The sequence below is a fragment of the Clavelina lepadiformis genome, chromosome 4, assembly GCF_947623445.1.
Source record: "Clavelina lepadiformis chromosome 4, kaClaLepa1.1, whole genome shotgun sequence".
Taxonomy (NCBI): Eukaryota; Metazoa; Chordata; class Ascidiacea; order Aplousobranchia; family Clavelinidae; genus Clavelina; species Clavelina lepadiformis.
In genome coordinates this window covers 18,351,706-18,364,617 of record NC_135243.1, presented here as the reverse complement: position 1 = coordinate 18,364,617, position 12,912 = coordinate 18,351,706, and the positions used below count along the sequence as shown (strand labels likewise).

Here is a 12,912-nt window from a genome sequence, read left to right as displayed (position 1 = left end):
TTTAGTCATGCTGTATATTTAAATTAAATTTATAGCAACTGTTTGCGTTTTTGAATTTCCTATGCAATCGAATTATAATTGAAAAGGCCATTTTCTTTCTTTTGAAACCGCCTAAGTCCATACCAGGTTGAGTAGACCCGATCTCGTTCGATCTCGGAAGTTAAGCAACCTCGGGCCCGGTTAGTACTTGGATGGGTGACCGCCTGGGAATAACGGGTGTTGTAAGCATTTTAGTCATGCTGTATATTTCAATGAAATTTATAGCAATTGTTTGCCATTTTGAATTTCCTATGCAATCGAATTATAATTGAAAAGGCCATTTTCTTTCTTTTGAAATCGCCTACGACCATACCAGGTTGAGTAGAACCGATCTCGTTCGATCTCGGAAGTTAAGCAACCTCGGGCCCGGTTAGTACTTGGATGGGTGACCGCCTGGGAATACTGGGTGTTGTAAGCATTTTAGTCATGCTGTATACTTCAATGAAATTTATAGCAATTGTTTGCGTTTTTGAATTTCCTATGCAATCGAATTATAATTGAAAAGGCCATTTTCTTTCTTTTGAAATCGCCTACGACCATACCAGGTTGAGTAGACCCGATCTCGTTCGATTTCGGAAGTTAAGCAACCTCGGTCCCGGTTAGTACTTGGATGGGTGACCGCCTGGGAATACCGTGTGTTGTAAGCATTTTAGTCATGCTGTATATTTGAATGAAATTTATAGCAACTGTTTGCGTTTTTGAATTTCCTATGCAATCGAATTTTAATTGAAAAGGCCATTTTCTTTCTTTTGAAACCGCCTACGACCATACCAGGTTGAGTAGACCGGATCTCGTTCGATCTCGGAAGTTAAGCAACCTCGGGCCCGGTTTGTACTTGGATGGGTGACCGCCTGGGAATACCGGGTGTTGTAAGCATTTTAGTCATGCTGTATATTTAAATTAAATTTATAGCAACTGTTTGCGTTTTTGAATTTCCTATGCAATCGAATTATAATTGAAAAGGCCATTTTCTTTCTTTTGAAACCGCCTAAGACCATACCAGGTTGAGTAGACCGGATCTCGTTCGCTCTCGGAAGTTAAGCAACCTCGGGCCCGGTTAGTACTTGGATGGGTGACCGCCTGGGAATACCGGGTGTTGTAAGCATTTTAGTCATGCTGTATATTTAAATTAAATTTATAGCAACTGTTTGCGTTTTTCAATTTCCTATGCAATCGAATTATAATTGAAAAGGCCATTTTCTTTCTTTTGAAACCGCCTAAGACCATACCAGGTTGAGTAGACCCGATCTCGTTCGATCTCGGAAGTTAAGCAACCTCGGGCCCGGTTAGTACTTGGATGGGTGACCGCCTGGGAATAACGGGTGTTTTAAGCATTTTAGTCATGCTGTATATTTCAATGAAATTTATAGCAATTGTTTGCCATTTTGAATTTCCTATGCAATCGAATTATAATTGAAAAGGCCATTTTCTTTCTTTTGAAATCGCCTACGACCATACCAGGTTGAGTAGACCCGATCTCGTTCGATCTCGGAAGTTAAGCAACCTCGGGCCAGGTTAGTACTTGGATGGTTGACTGCCTGGGAATACTGGGTGTTGTAAGCATTTTAGTCATGCTGTATATTTCAATGAAAGTTATAGCAACTGTTTGCGTTTTTGAATTTCCTATGCAATCGAATTATAATTGAAAAGGCCATTTTCTTTCTTTTGAAATCGCCTACGACCATACCAGGTTGAGTAGACCCGATCTCGTTCGATCTCGGAAGTTAAGCAACCTCGGGCCCGGTTAGTACTTGGATGGGTGACCGCCTGGGAATACCGGGTAATGTAAGCATTTTAGTCATGCTGTATATTTGAATCAAATTTATAGCAACTGTTTGTGTTTTTGAATTTCCTATGCAATCGAATTATAATTGAAAAGGCCATTTTCTTTCTTTTGAAACCGCCTACGACCATACCAGTTTGAGTAGACCCGATCTAGTTCGATCTCGGAAGTTAAGCAAATTCGGTCCCGGTTAGTACTTGGATGGGTGACCGCCTGGGAATACCGGGTGTTGTAAGCATTTTAGTCATGCTGTATATTTGAATGAAATTTATAGCAACTGTTTGCGTTTTTGAATTTCCTATGCAATCGAATTTTAATTGAAAAGGCCATTTTCTTTCTTTTGAAACCGCCTACGACCATACCAGGTTGAGTAGACCCGATCTCGTTCGATCTCGGAAGTTAAGCAACCTCGGGCCCGGTTAGTACTTGGATGGGTGACCGCCTGGGAATACTGGTTGTAAGCATTTTAGTCATGCTGTATACTTCAATGAAATTTCTAGCAACTGTTTGCGTTTTTGAATTTCCTATGCAATCGAATTATAATTGAAAAGGCCATTTTCTTTCTTTTGAAACCGCCTACGACCATACCAGGTTGAGTAGACCGGATCTCGTTTGATCTCGGAAGTTAAGCAACCTCGGGCCCGGTTTGTACTTGGATGGGTGACCGCCTGGGAATACCGGGTGTTGTAAGCATTTTAGTCATGCTGTATATTTAAATTAAATTTATAGCAACTGTTTGCGTTTTTGAATTTCCTATGCAATCGAATTATAATTGAAAAGGCCATTTTCTTTCTTTTGAAACCGCCTAAGACCATACCAGGTTGAGTAGACCGGATCTCGTTCGCTCTCGGAAGTTAAGCAACCTCGGGCCCGGTTAGTACTTGGATGGGTGACCGCCTGGGAATACCGGGTGTTGTAAGCATTTTAGTCATGCTGTATATTTCAATGAAATTTATAGCAATTGTTTGCGTTTTTGAATTTCCTATGCAATCGAATTATAATTGAAAAGGCCATTTTCTTTCTTTTGAAATCGCCTACGACCATACCAGGTTGAGTAGACCCGATTTTGTTCGATCTCGGAAGTTAAGCAACCTCGGGCCCGGTTAGTACTTGGATGGTTGAGTGCCTGGGAATACTGGGTGTTGTAAGCATTTTAGTCATGCTGTATACTTCAATGAAATTTATAGCAATTGTTTGCGTTTTTGAATTTCCTATGCAATCGAATTATAATTGAAAAGGCCATTTTCTTTCTTTTGAAATCGCCTACGACTATACCAGGTTGAGTAGATCCGATCTCGTTCGATCTCGGAAGTTAAGCAACCTCGGGCCCGGTTAGTACTTGGATGGGTGACCGCCTGGGAATACCGGGTGTTGTAAGCATTTTAGTCATGCTGTATATTTCAATGAAATTTATAGCAACTGTTTGCGTTTTTGAATTTCCTATGCAATCGAATTATAATTGAAAAGGCCATTTTCTTTCTTTTGAAATCGCCTACGACCATACCAGATTGAGTAGACCCGATCTCGTTCGATCTCGGAAGTTAAGCAACCTCGGGCCCGGTTAGTACTTGGATGGGTGACCGCCTGGGAATACCGGGTAATGTAAGCATTTTAGTCATGCTGTATATTTGAATGAAATTTTTAGCAACTGTTTGCGTTTTTGAATTTCCTATGCAATCGAATTATAATTGAAAAGGCCATTTTCTTTCTTTTGAAACCGCCTACGACCATACCAGGTTGAGTAGACCGGATCTCGTTCGCTCTCGGAAGTTAAGCAACCTCGGGCCCGGTTTGTACTTGGATGGGTGACCGCCTGGGAATACCGGGTGTTGTAAGCATTTTAATCATGCTGTATATTTAAATTAAATTTCTAGCAACTGTTTGCGTTTTTGAATTTCCTATGCAATCGAATTATAATTGAAAAGGCCATTTTCTTTCTTTTGAAACCGCCTAAGACCATACCAGGTTGAGTAGACCCGATCTCGTTCGATCTCGGAAGTTAAGCAACCTCGGGCCCGGTTTGTACTTGGATGGGTGACCGCCTGGGAATACCGGGTGTTGTAAGCATTTTAATCATGCTGTATATTTAAATTAAATTTCTAGCAACTGTTTGCGTTTTTGAATTTCCTATGCAATCGAATTATAATTGAAAAGGCCATTTTCTTTCTTTTGAAACCGCCTAAGACCATACCAGGTTGAGTAGACCCGATCTCGTTCGACCTCGGAAGTTAAGCAACCTCGGGCCCGGTTAGTACTTGGATGGGTGACCGCCTGGGAATACCGGGTGTTGTAAGCATTTTAGTCATGCTGTATATTTCAATGAAATTTATAGCATTAGTTTGCCATTTTGAATTTCCTATGCAATCGAATTATAATTAAAAAGGCCATTTTCTTTCTTTTGAAATCGCCTACGGCCATACCAGGTTGAGTAGACCCGATCTCGTTCGATCTCGGAAGTTAAGCAACCTCGGGCCCGGTTAGTACTTGGATGGGTGACCGCCTGGGAATACTGGGTGTTGTAAGCATTTTAGTCATGCTGTATACTTCAATGAAATTTATAGCAATTGTTTGCGTTTTTGAATTTCCTATGCAATCGAATTATAATTGAAAAGGCCATTTTCTTTCTTTTGAAATCGCCTACGACCATACCAGGTTGAGTAGACCCGATCTCGTTCGATCTCGGAAGTTAAGCAACCGCGGGCCCGGTTAGTACTTGGATGGGTGACCGCCTGGGAATACCGGGTGTTGTAAGCATTTTAGTCATGCTGTATATTTCAATGAAAGTTATAGCAACTGTTTGCGTTTTTGAATTTCCTATGCAATCGAATTATAATTGAAAAGGCCATTTTCTTTCTTTTGAAATCGCCTACGACCATACCAGGTTGAGTAGACCCGATCTCGTTCGATCTCGGAAGTTAAGCAACCTCGGGCCCGGTTAGTACTTGGATGGGTGACCGCCTGGGAATACCGGGTAATGTAAGCATTTTAGTCATGCTGTATATTTGAATGAAATTTATAGCAACTGTTTGCGTTTTTGAATTTCCTATGCAATCGAATTATAATTGAAAAGGCCATTTTCTTTCTTTTGAAACCGCCTACGACCATACCAGTTTGAGTAGACCCGATCTCGTTCGATCTCGGAAGTTAAGCAACCTCGGTCCCGGTTAGTACTTGGATGGGTGACCGCCTGGGAATACCGGGTGTTGTAAGCATTTTAGTCATGCTGTATATTTGAATGAAATTTATAGCAACTGTTTGCGTTTTTGAATTTCCTATGCAATCGAATTTTAATTGAAAAGGCCATTTTCTTTCTTTTAAAACCGCCTACGACCATACCAGGTTGAGTAGACCGGATCTCGTTCGATCTCGGAAGTTAAGCAACCTCAAGCCCGGTTTGTACTTGGATGGGTGACCGCCTGGGAATACTGGGTGTTGTAAGCATTTTAGTCATGCTGTATATTTAAATTAAATTTATAGCAACTGTTTGCGTTTTTGAATTTCCTATGCAATCGAATTATAATTGAAAAGGCCATTTTCTTTCTTTTGAAACCGCCTAAGTCCATACCAGGTTGAGTAGACCCGATCTCGTTCGATCTCGGAAGTTAAGCAACCTCGGGCCCGGTTAGTACTTGGATGGGTGACCGCCTGGGAATAACGGGTGTTGTAAGCATTTTAGTCATGCTGTATATTTCAATGAAATTTATAGCAATTGTTTGCCATTTTGAATTTCCTATGCAATCGAATTATAATTGAAAAGGCCATTTTCTTTCTTTTGAAATCGCCTACGACCATACCAGGTTGAGTAGAACCGATCTCGTTCGATCTCGGAAGTTAAGCAACCTCGGGCCCGGTTAGTACTTGGATGGGTGACCGCCTGGGAATACTGGGTGTTGTAAGCATTTTAGTCATGCTGTATACTTCAATGAAATTTATAGCAATTGTTTGCGTTTTTGAATTTCCTATGCAATCGAATTATAATTGAAAAGGCCATTTTCTTTCTTTTGAAATCGCCTACGACCATACCAGGTTGAGTAGACCCGATCTCGTTCGATTTCGGAAGTTAAGCAACCTCGGTCCCGGTTAGTACTTGGATGGGTGACCGCCTGGGAATACCGTGTGTTGTAAGCATTTTAGTCATGCTGTATATTTGAATGAAATTTATAGCAACTGTTTGCGTTTTTGAATTTCCTATGCAATCGAATTTTAATTGAAAAGGCCATTTTCTTTCTTTTGAAACCGCCTACGACCATACCAGGTTGAGTAGACCGGATCTCGTTCGATCTCGGAAGTTAAGCAACCTCGGGCCCGGTTTGTACTTGGATGGGTGACCGCCTGGGAATACCGGGTGTTGTAAGCATTTTAGTCATGCTGTATATTTAAATTAAATTTATAGCAACTGTTTGCGTTTTTGAATTTCCTATGCAATCGAATTATAATTGAAAAGGCCATTTTCTTTCTTTTGAAACCGCCTAAGACCATACCAGGTTGAGTAGACCGGATCTCGTTCGCTCTCGGAAGTTAAGCAACCTCGGGCCCGGTTAGTACTTGGATGGGTGACCGCCTGGGAATACCGGGTGTTGTAAGCATTTTAGTCATGCTGTATATTTAAATTAAATTTATAGCAACTGTTTGCGTTTTTCAATTTCCTATGCAATCGAATTATAATTGAAAAGGCCATTTTCTTTCTTTTGAAACCGCCTAAGACCATACCAGGTTGAGTAGACCCGATCTCGTTCGATCTCGGAAGTTAAGCAACCTCGGGCCCGGTTAGTACTTGGATGGGTGACCGCCTGGGAATACCGGGTGTTTTAAGCATTTTAGTCATGCTGTATATTTCAATGAAATTTATAGCAATTGTTTGCCATTTTGAATTTCCTATGCAATCGAATTATAATTGAAAAGGCCATTTTCTTTCTTTTGAAATCGCCTACGACCATACCAGGTTGAGTAGACCCGATCTCGTTCGATCTCGGAAGTTAAGCAACCTCGGGCCAGGTTAGTACTTGGATGGTTGACTGCCTGGGAATACTGGGTGTTGTAAGCATTTTAGTCATGCTGTATATTTCAATGAAAGTTATAGCAACTGTTTGCGTTTTTGAATTTCCTATGCAATCGAATTATAATTGAAAACGCCATTTTCTTTCTTTTGAAATCGCCTACGACCATACCAGGTTGAGTAGACCCGATCTCGTTCGATCTCGGAAGTTAAGCAACCTCGGGCCCGGTTAGTACTTGGATGGGTGACCGCCTGGGAATACCGGGTAATGTAAGCATTTTAGTCATGCTGTATATTTGAATCAAATTTATAGCAACTGTTTGTGTTTTTGAATTTCCTATGCAATCGAATTATAATTGAAAAGGCCATTTTCTTTCTTTTGAAACCGCCTACGACCATACCAGTTTGAGTAGACCCGATCTAGTTCGATCTCGGAAGTTAAGCAAATTCGGTCCCGGTTAGTACTTGGATGGGTGACCGCCTGGGAATACCGGGTGTTGTAAGCATTTTAGTCATGCTGTATATTTGAATGAAATTTATAGCAACTGTTTGCGTTTTTGAATTTCCTATGCAATCGAATTTTAATTGAAAAGGCCATTTTCTTTCTTTTGAAACCGCCTACGACCATACCAGGTTGAGTAGACCCGATCTCGTTCGATCTCGGAAGTTAAGCAACCTCGGGCCCGGTTAGTACTTGGATGGGTGACCGCCTGGGAATACTGGTTGTAAGCATTTTAGTCATGCTGTATACTTCAATGAAATTTATAGCAATTGTTTGCGTTTTTGAATTTCCTATGCAATCGAATTATAATTGAAAAGGCCATTTTCTTTCTTTTGAAACCGCCTACGACCATACCAGGTTGAGTAGACCGGATCTCGTTTGATCTCGGAAGTTAAGCAACCTCGGGCCCGGTTTGTACTTGGATGGGTGACCGCCTGGGAATACCGGGTGTTGTAAGCATTTTAGTCATGCTGTATATTTAAATTAAATTTATAGCAACTGTTTGCGTTTTTGAATTTCCTATGCAATCGAATTATAATTGAAAAGGCCATTTTCTTTCTTTTGAAACCGCCTAAGACCATACCAGGTTGAGTAGACCGGATCTCGTTCGCTCTCGGAAGTTAAGCAACCTCGGGCCCGGTTAGTACTTGGATGGGTGACCGCCTGGGAATACCGGGTGTTGTAAGCATTTTAGTCATGCTGTATATTTAAATTAAATTTATAGCAACTGTTTGCGTTTTTGAAATTCCTATGCAATCGAATTATAATTGAAAAGGCCATTTTCTTTCTTTTGAAACCGCCTAAGTCCATACCAGGTTGAGTAGACCCGATCTCGTTCGATCTCGGAAGTTAAGCAACCTCGGGCCCGGTTAGTACTTGGATGGGTGACCGCCTGGGAATAACGGGTGTTGTAAGCATTTTAGTCATGCTGTATATTTCAATGAAATTTATAGCAATTGTTTGCCATTTTGAATTTCCTATGCAATCGAATTATAATTGAAAAGGCCATTTTCTTTCTTTTGAAATCGCCTACGACCATACCAGGTTGAGTAGAACCGATCTCGTTCGATCTCGGAAGTTAAGCAACCTCGGGCCCGGTTAGTACTTGGATGGGTGACCGCCTGGGAATACTGGGTGTTGTAAGCATTTTAGTCATGCTGTATACTTCAATGAAATTTATAGCAATTGTTTGCGTTTTTGAATTTCCTATGCAATCGAATTATAATTGAAAAGGCCATTTTCTTTCTTTTGAAATCGCCTACGACCATACCAGGTTGAGTAGACCCGATCTCGTTCGATTTCGGAAGTTAAGCAACCTCGGTCCCGGTTAGTACTTGGATGGGTGACCGCCTGGGAATACCGTGTGTTGTAAGCATTTTAGTCATGCTGTATATTTGAATGAAATTTATAGCAACTGTTTGCGTTTTTGAATTTCCTATGCAATCGAATTTTAATTGAAAAGGCCATTTTCTTTCTTTTGAAACCGCCTACGACCATACCAGGTTGAGTAGACCGGATCTCGTTCGATCTCGGAAGTTAAGCAACCTCGGGCCCGGTTTGTACTTGGATGGGTGACCGCCTGGGAATACCGGGTGTTGTAAGCATTTTAGTCATGCTGTATATTTAAATTAAATTTATAGCAACTGTTTGCGTTTTTGAATTTCCTATGCAATCGAATTATAATTGAAAAGGCCATTTTCTTTCTTTTGAAACCGCCTAAGACCATACCAGGTTGAGTAGACCGGATCTCGTTCGCTCTCGGAAGTTAAGCAACCTCGGGCCCGGTTAGTACTTGGATGGGTGACCGCCTGGGAATACCGGGTGTTGTAAGCATTTTAGTCATGCTGTATATTTAAATTAAATTTATAGCAACTGTTTGCGTTTTTCAATTTCCTATGCAATCGAATTATAATTGAAAAGGCCATTTTCTTTCTTTTGAAACCGCCTAAGACCATACCAGGTTGAGTAGACCCGATCTCGTTCGATCTCGGAAGTTAAGCAACCTCGGGCCCGGTTAGTACTTGGATGGGTGACCGCCTGGGAATACCGGGTGTTTTAAGCATTTTAGTCATGCTGTATATTTCAATGAAATTTATAGCAATTGTTTGCCATTTTGAATTTCCTATGCAATCGAATTATAATTGAAAAGGCCATTTTCTTTCTTTTGAAATCGCCTACGACCATACCAGGTTGAGTAGACCCGATCTCGTTCGATCTCGGAAGTTAAGCAACCTCGGGCCAGGTTAGTACTTGGATGGTTGACTGCCTGGGAATACTGGGTGTTGTAAGCATTTTAGTCATGCTGTATATTTCAATGAAAGTTATAGCAACTGTTTGCGTTTTTGAATTTCCTATGCAATCGAATTATAATTGAAAACGCCATTTTCTTTCTTTTGAAATCGCCTACGACCATACCAGGTTGAGTAGACCCGATCTCGTTCGATCTCGGAAGTTAAGCAACCTCGGGCCCGGTTAGTACTTGGATGGGTGACCGCCTGGGAATACCGGGTAATGTAAGCATTTTAGTCATGCTGTATATTTGAATCAAATTTATAGCAACTGTTTGTGTTTTTGAATTTCCTATGCAATCGAATTATAATTGAAAAGGCCATTTTCTTTCTTTTGAAACCGCCTACGACCATACCAGTTTGAGTAGACCCGATCTAGTTCGATCTCGGAAGTTAAGCAAATTCGGTCCCGGTTAGTACTTGGATGGGTGACCGCCTGGGAATACCGGGTGTTGTAAGCATTTTAGTCATGCTGTATATTTGAATGAAATTTATAGCAACTGTTTGCGTTTTTGAATTTCCTATGCAATCGAATTTTAATTGAAAAGGCCATTTTCTTTCTTTTGAAACCGCCTACGACCATACCAGGTTGAGTAGACCCGATCTCGTTCGATCTCGGAAGTTAAGCAACCTCGGGCCCGGTTAGTACTTGGATGGGTGACCGCCTGGGAATACTGGTTGTAAGCATTTTAGTCATGCTGTATACTTCAATGAAATTTATAGCAATTGTTTGCGTTTTTGAATTTCCTATGCAATCGAATTATAATTGAAAAGGCCATTTTCTTTCTTTTGAAACCGCCTACGACCATACCAGGTTGAGTAGACCGGATCTCGTTTGATCTCGGAAGTTAAGCAACCTCGGGCCCGGTTTGTACTTGGATGGGTGACCGCCTGGGAATACCGGGTGTTGTAAGCATTTTAGTCATGCTGTATATTTAAATTAAATTTATAGCAACTGTTTGCGTTTTTGAATTTCCTATGCAATCGAATTATAATTGAAAAGGCCATTTTCTTTCTTTTGAAACCGCCTAAGACCATACCAGGTTGAGTAGACCGGATCTCGTTCGCTCTCGGAAGTTAAGCAACCTCGGGCCCGGTTAGTACTTGGATGGGTGACCGCCTGGGAATACCGGGTGTTGTAAGCATTTTAGTCATGCTGTATATTTAAATTAAATTTATAGCAACTGTTTGCGTTTTTGAAATTCCTATGCAATCGAATTATAATTGAAAAGGCCATTTTCTTTCTTTTGAAACCGCCTAAGACCATACCAGGTTGAGTAGACCCGATCTCGTTCGATCTCGGAAGTTAAGCAACCTCGGGCCCGGTTAGTACTTGGATGGGTGACCGCCTGGGAATACCGGGTGTTGTAAGCATTTTAGTCATGCTGTATATTTCAATGAAATTTATAGCAATTGTTTGCCATTTTGAATTTCCTATGCAATCGAATTATAATTGAAAAGGCCATTTTCTTTCTTTTGAAATCGCCTACGACCATACCAGGTTGAGTAGACCCGATCTCGTTCGATCTCGGAAGTTAAGCAACCTCGGGCCAGGTTAGTACTTGGATGGTTGACTGCCTGGGAATACTGGGTGTTGTAAGCATTTTAGTCATGCTGTATATTTCAATGAAAGTTATAGCAACTGTTTGCGTTTTTGAATTTCCTATGCAATCGAATTATAATAGAAAAGGCCATTTTTTTTCTTTTGAAATCGCCTACGACCATACCAGGTTGAGTAGACCCGATCTCGTTCGATCTCGGAAGTTAAGCAACCTCGGGCCCGGTTAGTACTTGGATGGGTGACCGCCTGGGAATACCGGGTAATGTAAGCATTTTAGTCATGCTGTATATTTGAATCAAATTTATAGCAACTGTTTGTGTTTTTGAATTTCCTATGCAATCGAATTATAATTGAAAAGGCCATTTTCTTTCTTTTGAAACCGCCTACGACCATACCAGTTTGAGTAGACCCGATCTAGTTCGATCTCGGAAGTTAAGCAAATTCGGTCCCGGTTAGTACTTGGATGGGTGACCGCCTGGGAATACCGGGTGTTGTAAGCATTTTAGTCATGCTGTATATTTGAATGAAATTTATAGCAACTGTTTGCGTTTTTGAATTTCCTATGCAATCGAATTTTAATTGAAAAGGCCATTTTCTTTATTTGAAACCGCCTACGACCATACCAGGTTGAGTAGACCCGATCTCGTTCGATCTCGGAAGTTAAGCAACCTCGGGCCCGGTTAGTACTTGGATGGGTGACCGCCTGGGAATACTGGTTGTAAGCATTTTAGTCATGCTGTATACTTCAATGAAATTTATAGCAATTGTTTGCGTTTTTGAATTTCCTATGCAATCGAATTATAATTGAAAAGGCCATTTTCTTTCTTTTGAAACCGCCTACGACCATACCAGGTTGAGTAGACCGGATCTCGTTCGATCTCGGAAGTTAAGCAACCTCGGGCCCGGTTTGTACTTGGATGGGTGACCGCCTAGGAATACCGGGTGTTGTAAGCATTTTAGTCATGCTTTATATTTAAATTAAATTTATAGCAACTGTTTGCGTTTTTGAATTTCCTATGCAATCGAATTATAATTGAAAAGGCCATTTTCTTTCTTTTGAAACCGCCTAAGACCATACCAGGTTGAGTAGACCGGATCTCGTTCGCTCTCGGAAGTTAAGCAACCTCGGGCCCGGTTAGTACTTGGATGGGTGACCGCCTGGGAATACCGGGTGTTGTAAGCATTTTAGTCATGCTGTATATTTAAATTAAATTTATAGCAACTGTTTGCGTTTTTGAAATTCCTATGCAATCGAATTATAATTGAAAAGGCCATTTTCTTTCTTTTGAAACCGCCTAAGACCATACCAGGTTGAGTAGACCCGATCTCGTTCGATCTCGGAAGTTAAGCAACCTCGGGCCCGGTTAGTACTTGGATGGGTGACCGCCTGGGAATACCGGGTGTTGTAAGCATTTTAGTCATGCTGTATATTTCAATGAAATTTATAGCAATTGTTTGCCATTTTGAATTTCCTATGCAATCGAATTATAATTGAAAAGGCCATTTTCTTTCTTTTGAAATCGCCTACGACCATACCAGGTTGAGTAGACCCGATCTCGTTCGATCTCGGAAGTTAAGCAACCTCGGGCCCGGTTAGTACTTGGATGGGTGACCGCCTGGGAATACTGGGTGTTGTAAGCATTTTAGTCATGCTGTATAGTTCAATGAAATTTATAGCAATTGTTTGCGTTTTTGAATTTCCTATGCAATCGAATTATAATTGAAAAGGCCATTTTCTTTCTT

At 41.0% G+C, this 12,912-nt stretch overlaps 32 non-coding genes and 24 pseudogenes across 32 annotated transcripts; all 56 read left to right on the top strand.

The window, feature by feature from the left end:
- The first annotated feature begins 109 nt into the window (after positions 1–109).
- Positions 110–228, top strand: LOC143455487 (5S ribosomal RNA; annotated as a pseudogene).
- A 110-nt stretch (positions 229–338) lies between these two features.
- On the top strand, positions 339–457 carry LOC143454785 (5S ribosomal RNA). Its single transcript, XR_013116393.1, has one exon. It is a non-coding gene; the product is annotated as a 5S ribosomal RNA (ribosomal RNA).
- Positions 458–567: 110 nt separating this feature from the next.
- Positions 568–686, top strand: LOC143455752 (5S ribosomal RNA; annotated as a pseudogene).
- A 110-nt stretch (positions 687–796) lies between these two features.
- LOC143454843 (5S ribosomal RNA) lies at positions 797–915 on the top strand. The gene has a single exon (XR_013116448.1). It is a non-coding gene; the product is annotated as a 5S ribosomal RNA (ribosomal RNA).
- A 110-nt stretch (positions 916–1,025) lies between these two features.
- Positions 1,026–1,144, top strand: LOC143456111 (5S ribosomal RNA; annotated as a pseudogene).
- A 110-nt stretch (positions 1,145–1,254) lies between these two features.
- On the top strand, positions 1,255–1,373 carry LOC143454362 (5S ribosomal RNA). Its single transcript, XR_013115989.1, has one exon. It is a non-coding gene; the product is annotated as a 5S ribosomal RNA (ribosomal RNA).
- A 110-nt stretch (positions 1,374–1,483) lies between these two features.
- Positions 1,484–1,602, top strand: LOC143454918 (5S ribosomal RNA). Its single transcript, XR_013116520.1, has one exon. It is a non-coding gene; the product is annotated as a 5S ribosomal RNA (ribosomal RNA).
- A 110-nt stretch (positions 1,603–1,712) lies between these two features.
- Positions 1,713–1,831, top strand: LOC143454662 (5S ribosomal RNA). The gene has a single exon (XR_013116273.1). It is a non-coding gene; the product is annotated as a 5S ribosomal RNA (ribosomal RNA).
- Positions 1,832–1,941: 110 nt separating this feature from the next.
- Positions 1,942–2,060, top strand: LOC143455632 (5S ribosomal RNA; annotated as a pseudogene).
- Positions 2,061–2,170: 110 nt separating this feature from the next.
- On the top strand, positions 2,171–2,286 carry LOC143456052 (5S ribosomal RNA; annotated as a pseudogene).
- Positions 2,287–2,396: 110 nt separating this feature from the next.
- LOC143455008 (5S ribosomal RNA) lies at positions 2,397–2,515 on the top strand. The gene has a single exon (XR_013116607.1). It is a non-coding gene; the product is annotated as a 5S ribosomal RNA (ribosomal RNA).
- Positions 2,516–2,625: 110 nt separating this feature from the next.
- On the top strand, positions 2,626–2,744 carry LOC143456110 (5S ribosomal RNA; annotated as a pseudogene).
- A 110-nt stretch (positions 2,745–2,854) lies between these two features.
- On the top strand, positions 2,855–2,973 carry LOC143456942 (5S ribosomal RNA; annotated as a pseudogene).
- Positions 2,974–3,083: 110 nt separating this feature from the next.
- Positions 3,084–3,202, top strand: LOC143454366 (5S ribosomal RNA). Its single transcript, XR_013115993.1, has one exon. It is a non-coding gene; the product is annotated as a 5S ribosomal RNA (ribosomal RNA).
- A 110-nt stretch (positions 3,203–3,312) lies between these two features.
- Positions 3,313–3,431, top strand: LOC143455327 (5S ribosomal RNA). Its single transcript, XR_013116909.1, has one exon. It is a non-coding gene; the product is annotated as a 5S ribosomal RNA (ribosomal RNA).
- Positions 3,432–3,541: 110 nt separating this feature from the next.
- On the top strand, positions 3,542–3,660 carry LOC143455538 (5S ribosomal RNA; annotated as a pseudogene).
- A 110-nt stretch (positions 3,661–3,770) lies between these two features.
- On the top strand, positions 3,771–3,889 carry LOC143454963 (5S ribosomal RNA). Its single transcript, XR_013116564.1, has one exon. It is a non-coding gene; the product is annotated as a 5S ribosomal RNA (ribosomal RNA).
- Positions 3,890–3,999: 110 nt separating this feature from the next.
- Positions 4,000–4,118, top strand: LOC143454738 (5S ribosomal RNA). The gene has a single exon (XR_013116348.1). It is a non-coding gene; the product is annotated as a 5S ribosomal RNA (ribosomal RNA).
- A 110-nt stretch (positions 4,119–4,228) lies between these two features.
- On the top strand, positions 4,229–4,347 carry LOC143454161 (5S ribosomal RNA). The gene has a single exon (XR_013115798.1). It is a non-coding gene; the product is annotated as a 5S ribosomal RNA (ribosomal RNA).
- A 110-nt stretch (positions 4,348–4,457) lies between these two features.
- Positions 4,458–4,576, top strand: LOC143453672 (5S ribosomal RNA). The gene has a single exon (XR_013115331.1). It is a non-coding gene; the product is annotated as a 5S ribosomal RNA (ribosomal RNA).
- A 110-nt stretch (positions 4,577–4,686) lies between these two features.
- On the top strand, positions 4,687–4,805 carry LOC143454661 (5S ribosomal RNA). Its single transcript, XR_013116272.1, has one exon. It is a non-coding gene; the product is annotated as a 5S ribosomal RNA (ribosomal RNA).
- Positions 4,806–4,915: 110 nt separating this feature from the next.
- On the top strand, positions 4,916–5,034 carry LOC143454797 (5S ribosomal RNA). The gene has a single exon (XR_013116404.1). It is a non-coding gene; the product is annotated as a 5S ribosomal RNA (ribosomal RNA).
- Positions 5,035–5,144: 110 nt separating this feature from the next.
- Positions 5,145–5,263, top strand: LOC143456734 (5S ribosomal RNA; annotated as a pseudogene).
- Positions 5,264–5,373: 110 nt separating this feature from the next.
- On the top strand, positions 5,374–5,492 carry LOC143455486 (5S ribosomal RNA; annotated as a pseudogene).
- Positions 5,493–5,602: 110 nt separating this feature from the next.
- LOC143454784 (5S ribosomal RNA) lies at positions 5,603–5,721 on the top strand. Its single transcript, XR_013116392.1, has one exon. It is a non-coding gene; the product is annotated as a 5S ribosomal RNA (ribosomal RNA).
- Positions 5,722–5,831: 110 nt separating this feature from the next.
- On the top strand, positions 5,832–5,950 carry LOC143455751 (5S ribosomal RNA; annotated as a pseudogene).
- A 110-nt stretch (positions 5,951–6,060) lies between these two features.
- LOC143454842 (5S ribosomal RNA) lies at positions 6,061–6,179 on the top strand. The gene has a single exon (XR_013116447.1). It is a non-coding gene; the product is annotated as a 5S ribosomal RNA (ribosomal RNA).
- Positions 6,180–6,289: 110 nt separating this feature from the next.
- Positions 6,290–6,408, top strand: LOC143456109 (5S ribosomal RNA; annotated as a pseudogene).
- A 110-nt stretch (positions 6,409–6,518) lies between these two features.
- On the top strand, positions 6,519–6,637 carry LOC143453633 (5S ribosomal RNA). Its single transcript, XR_013115294.1, has one exon. It is a non-coding gene; the product is annotated as a 5S ribosomal RNA (ribosomal RNA).
- Positions 6,638–6,747: 110 nt separating this feature from the next.
- On the top strand, positions 6,748–6,866 carry LOC143454917 (5S ribosomal RNA). The gene has a single exon (XR_013116519.1). It is a non-coding gene; the product is annotated as a 5S ribosomal RNA (ribosomal RNA).
- A 110-nt stretch (positions 6,867–6,976) lies between these two features.
- Positions 6,977–7,095, top strand: LOC143454659 (5S ribosomal RNA). Its single transcript, XR_013116270.1, has one exon. It is a non-coding gene; the product is annotated as a 5S ribosomal RNA (ribosomal RNA).
- A 110-nt stretch (positions 7,096–7,205) lies between these two features.
- LOC143455631 (5S ribosomal RNA) lies at positions 7,206–7,324 on the top strand (annotated as a pseudogene).
- A 110-nt stretch (positions 7,325–7,434) lies between these two features.
- On the top strand, positions 7,435–7,550 carry LOC143456051 (5S ribosomal RNA; annotated as a pseudogene).
- Positions 7,551–7,660: 110 nt separating this feature from the next.
- LOC143455007 (5S ribosomal RNA) lies at positions 7,661–7,779 on the top strand. The gene has a single exon (XR_013116606.1). It is a non-coding gene; the product is annotated as a 5S ribosomal RNA (ribosomal RNA).
- A 110-nt stretch (positions 7,780–7,889) lies between these two features.
- On the top strand, positions 7,890–8,008 carry LOC143456108 (5S ribosomal RNA; annotated as a pseudogene).
- Positions 8,009–8,118: 110 nt separating this feature from the next.
- Positions 8,119–8,237, top strand: LOC143455484 (5S ribosomal RNA; annotated as a pseudogene).
- A 110-nt stretch (positions 8,238–8,347) lies between these two features.
- On the top strand, positions 8,348–8,466 carry LOC143454783 (5S ribosomal RNA). The gene has a single exon (XR_013116391.1). It is a non-coding gene; the product is annotated as a 5S ribosomal RNA (ribosomal RNA).
- Positions 8,467–8,576: 110 nt separating this feature from the next.
- LOC143455750 (5S ribosomal RNA) lies at positions 8,577–8,695 on the top strand (annotated as a pseudogene).
- Positions 8,696–8,805: 110 nt separating this feature from the next.
- Positions 8,806–8,924, top strand: LOC143454841 (5S ribosomal RNA). The gene has a single exon (XR_013116446.1). It is a non-coding gene; the product is annotated as a 5S ribosomal RNA (ribosomal RNA).
- A 110-nt stretch (positions 8,925–9,034) lies between these two features.
- LOC143456107 (5S ribosomal RNA) lies at positions 9,035–9,153 on the top strand (annotated as a pseudogene).
- Positions 9,154–9,263: 110 nt separating this feature from the next.
- LOC143453632 (5S ribosomal RNA) lies at positions 9,264–9,382 on the top strand. Its single transcript, XR_013115293.1, has one exon. It is a non-coding gene; the product is annotated as a 5S ribosomal RNA (ribosomal RNA).
- Positions 9,383–9,492: 110 nt separating this feature from the next.
- LOC143454915 (5S ribosomal RNA) lies at positions 9,493–9,611 on the top strand. Its single transcript, XR_013116518.1, has one exon. It is a non-coding gene; the product is annotated as a 5S ribosomal RNA (ribosomal RNA).
- Positions 9,612–9,721: 110 nt separating this feature from the next.
- Positions 9,722–9,840, top strand: LOC143454658 (5S ribosomal RNA). The gene has a single exon (XR_013116269.1). It is a non-coding gene; the product is annotated as a 5S ribosomal RNA (ribosomal RNA).
- A 110-nt stretch (positions 9,841–9,950) lies between these two features.
- LOC143455630 (5S ribosomal RNA) lies at positions 9,951–10,069 on the top strand (annotated as a pseudogene).
- Positions 10,070–10,179: 110 nt separating this feature from the next.
- LOC143456050 (5S ribosomal RNA) lies at positions 10,180–10,295 on the top strand (annotated as a pseudogene).
- A 110-nt stretch (positions 10,296–10,405) lies between these two features.
- Positions 10,406–10,524, top strand: LOC143455005 (5S ribosomal RNA). The gene has a single exon (XR_013116604.1). It is a non-coding gene; the product is annotated as a 5S ribosomal RNA (ribosomal RNA).
- A 110-nt stretch (positions 10,525–10,634) lies between these two features.
- LOC143456105 (5S ribosomal RNA) lies at positions 10,635–10,753 on the top strand (annotated as a pseudogene).
- A 110-nt stretch (positions 10,754–10,863) lies between these two features.
- LOC143454456 (5S ribosomal RNA) lies at positions 10,864–10,982 on the top strand. The gene has a single exon (XR_013116078.1). It is a non-coding gene; the product is annotated as a 5S ribosomal RNA (ribosomal RNA).
- A 110-nt stretch (positions 10,983–11,092) lies between these two features.
- Positions 11,093–11,211, top strand: LOC143454913 (5S ribosomal RNA). Its single transcript, XR_013116516.1, has one exon. It is a non-coding gene; the product is annotated as a 5S ribosomal RNA (ribosomal RNA).
- Positions 11,212–11,321: 110 nt separating this feature from the next.
- Positions 11,322–11,440, top strand: LOC143454657 (5S ribosomal RNA). The gene has a single exon (XR_013116268.1). It is a non-coding gene; the product is annotated as a 5S ribosomal RNA (ribosomal RNA).
- Positions 11,441–11,550: 110 nt separating this feature from the next.
- LOC143455629 (5S ribosomal RNA) lies at positions 11,551–11,669 on the top strand (annotated as a pseudogene).
- A 109-nt stretch (positions 11,670–11,778) lies between these two features.
- On the top strand, positions 11,779–11,894 carry LOC143456049 (5S ribosomal RNA; annotated as a pseudogene).
- Positions 11,895–12,004: 110 nt separating this feature from the next.
- LOC143455339 (5S ribosomal RNA) lies at positions 12,005–12,123 on the top strand. The gene has a single exon (XR_013116920.1). It is a non-coding gene; the product is annotated as a 5S ribosomal RNA (ribosomal RNA).
- Positions 12,124–12,233: 110 nt separating this feature from the next.
- LOC143456104 (5S ribosomal RNA) lies at positions 12,234–12,352 on the top strand (annotated as a pseudogene).
- A 110-nt stretch (positions 12,353–12,462) lies between these two features.
- On the top strand, positions 12,463–12,581 carry LOC143454455 (5S ribosomal RNA). Its single transcript, XR_013116077.1, has one exon. It is a non-coding gene; the product is annotated as a 5S ribosomal RNA (ribosomal RNA).
- Positions 12,582–12,691: 110 nt separating this feature from the next.
- LOC143453776 (5S ribosomal RNA) lies at positions 12,692–12,810 on the top strand. Its single transcript, XR_013115430.1, has one exon. It is a non-coding gene; the product is annotated as a 5S ribosomal RNA (ribosomal RNA).
- Positions 12,811–12,912: the final 102 nt, after the last annotated feature.